This window comes from Vigna unguiculata, chromosome 6 (genome assembly GCF_037176805.1).
Source record: "Vigna unguiculata cultivar grain cowpea cultivar isolate G323 ecotype 2 chromosome 6, ASM3717680v1, whole genome shotgun sequence".
Classification (NCBI taxonomy): domain Eukaryota; kingdom Viridiplantae; phylum Streptophyta; class Magnoliopsida; order Fabales; family Fabaceae; genus Vigna; species Vigna unguiculata.
This window is the reverse complement of record NC_140797.1, coordinates 35795398-35798635: the sequence shown is the minus strand read 5'-3', so window position 1 is coordinate 35798635 and position 3238 is coordinate 35795398. Positions and strand designations below refer to the sequence as shown.

The window sequence follows — 3238 nt, the reverse complement described above, 5'->3', positions numbered from 1 at the left end:
TGTCTATAATAATTTTTTTTTTATCTTTTAAATTTTCTAAATATTTTTTTAATTTACTTTTATAACATTTTGTAACTGTTGTTTTAGTATACACAACTCTTCCTCAAATTTACTATTAATATATTTCATTTTATTACACTATTTTTAAGTTCTATTAATATTTTCTAAACTCAATTAAATATTTTTAATATAAAAATCATATGATAATTTTCTTTTATCATGATAAATATATATATATATATATATATATATATATATATATATATATATATATATATATATATATATACTTACACGTAAGCAAACATTTCCGCTGCTAATCAATAAAATTAATATGTATGAAAAAATGTTTTAAGTAACATATTTACTATTATTATTGTTGTTATTATTATTAATCTCTAAGCAATATGAAATTATTAGAGGAGAAATATATTTGTTTTACTTCAGTTTGAGAATGAGTTATATGAAACTTCTCTTATTTATTACTGATAAATCTCACATCAAAGACATAAAATTGTTACATCTTTATTTCTGGTTTTCCATTTCCATTGCAGTTACAAAGGCAGCAAGACTTGACGCATTCCTTTACGCAACCAGGACAGTGCAGATTACGACAAAGATCACGTGGGCCACGGCACGGGTAGTTACAACCATTCACCATGCCTACAAAAATTTCTCATCTTCGTCCAATCAATAATTATACAATATATATTATATTTCATAACTTTAATTTTTCATTTTATCGTGATTTAACGTAGATAATTGATTAGTGTATTATTATTATTTTTTATTTTAAAAAAATGAGTAATTCACACTAAATTATATAATGTCAGAAAAAAATATCAGAATTATATCATTTTCCTGAATAAAATTAGTGTTTCATCCATTATTTTCTCACAAAACTCACATCAATCACATTTCGATTTAATTTATCATACGTCCCTTCTGATATAAAATCTTAAAATAAAAAGATTATAAATCTTTTATATAATATTAGTTTTCATTTTTATTCATTAAAATTTCGATTCGCACATAAATTCTTAATAAATAAAAAAATACAGATAATTGTATTAAAAAAAATGAGTGGAAGATACCTGATGCAAATATTACGAGAAATAAAACCAGAACGCAAGGAAACAACACTGAAACTCTTGTCATTGATATGCCTCTGTGTTTAAAGGGATTACAGAATGATTTTTCAAATTACAGAGTTGTCTCTATGAAGATTATTTATAATGATGATAATAATAAAATAATAATGACAACCATTGTAACAATAAAGTACCATAAATTCTAAGACACAAAGATATACGTTAAAGTTGATTGTTTAAAAAGTTTTAACTATTGCATCCTTTATCATGACATGCATATTAATATAACTATTCTATTAATTAAAACATTTCATAATTGTGTTAAACAAAATTACTTACATAAATATAATATATGTATTACATCTCTTTACTCACATATAAATAGTAACGAGGCAGGATGGGAACAAGTCTCGCTATTTCATATCCACCTTTTTAGATAAAATTTATTCTCATTTCTATATCCAAACTCAATGTGTAACAAACTTTTGTCTCATCTTCATCCCCATCAGATAACGATTATAATCTCGTACTCATACCTCTACCCGTTTTTTTACTATTAATTTTAATTAATTTTATAAAATAATAAAAAATTATGGCAAAGGAATCATAATATTATCAAATATTTAATATTAGGAGGATAGTTGTTTATTCGATATGAAATACTTTGAAATAAATTATAATTATTTATATTTAGATTAAAATACCAAATAAAATTTCATGTAAACCAAAACATTTATTAAATTTGCAAACTGCAAACATTAATGAAACCTAATTGATAAAATTTAAAAATATTTAAAAAAAAATAAAACAAAAACAAATATTCTAATTAAAATATATTTTAAATGTTTATTTACTTCAAATTGTTAAAATTTAATGAATCTCTTTTTTATACACTAATAATACATCACTTGATCCATCCTTGATCAAAATGACGCAAAGAACAAATAATAAACATAATAATAAAATTTTAACATAGATCTTGTATCTTCTGAACTCTAATATATGTTGGATGGTGATAAAAAAATATTCATGGTAATTACATTAAATTTTTATATTATAATAAATAATTTTTTTTATACAATTATAGTGAAAAAATTACAGTATGATTGACAATGAGTCAGAAAAAAAAATTAGAAAATATATCAAAATAGTATTCTACATGATAAAAATAAACAACAAATAAAAATATAAAAAAAATTAACAAATGTGTGTCTTAGAAATAATTTGAGAAACTATTGAAAGAAATCGCACAAACGAAATGTATGATTAAGGATATGATAAATGAAAAATACCTTAGAGATTTAAAAAAAAATTCAAATATAAAATATATATATATATATATATATAATAAAAAAAATTAACGAAACAAAAGAGTCGTTGAAATGAAAATAAATGTTTTAAGTAACATATTTACTATTATTATTGTTATTATGATTAATTTATAAGCAGTATGAGATTATTAGAGGAAAAATATATTTGTTTTAGTTCAGTTTGAGAATGAGTTATATGAAATGCAACGGATGAAGTAGAATTAAACTTCTCTTATTTATTACTCATAAATCTCACATCAAAGACATTAAATGTTTACATGTTTATTTCTGGTGTTTCATTTCCATTGCAATTACAAAGGCAGCATGACTTCACGCATTGCTTTACGCAACCAGGACAGTGCAGATTACCACAAGGATCATGTGGGCCATGGCATGGGTAGTTACAACCATTCACCATACCTACACAAATTTCTCATCTTCCTCCAATTAGTAATTATACAAATAGTAAAAATAATAAGGATCTCATCATTTTTCTGAATCAAATTGGTGTTTTATCCATTATTTTTTTCACAAAACTCCCATCAATCACATTTTTATTTAATTTTTATCATACGTCCCTTCTGATATAAAATCTTAAAATTAAAAGATTATAAATTTTTTTATATAATATTAGTTTTCTGTTTTATTCAGTAAAATTTAGATTCGTACATAAATTCTTAATAAATAAAAAATACAGATAATTGTATAAAGAAAATGAGTGGAAGATACCTGATGCAAATACTACAAGAAATAAAACCAGGACGCAAGGAAACAACACTGAAACTCTTGTCATTGAATTTTCAAATTACAGAGTTGTCTCTATGAAGATTATTTATA

The 3238-nt window shown here is 22.6% G+C and overlaps 1 long non-coding RNA gene across 1 annotated transcript; it reads right to left on the bottom strand.

Annotated features, from left to right (window-relative positions):
* Nucleotides 1–2612: 2612 nt before the first annotated feature.
* On the bottom strand, nucleotides 2613–3238 carry LOC114187862 (uncharacterized). The gene is made up of 2 exons (XR_003605357.2): nucleotides 3131–3238; nucleotides 2613–2821 (listed from the first exon to the last, which is right to left on the bottom strand). It is a non-coding gene; the product is annotated as an uncharacterized LOC114187862 (long non-coding RNA).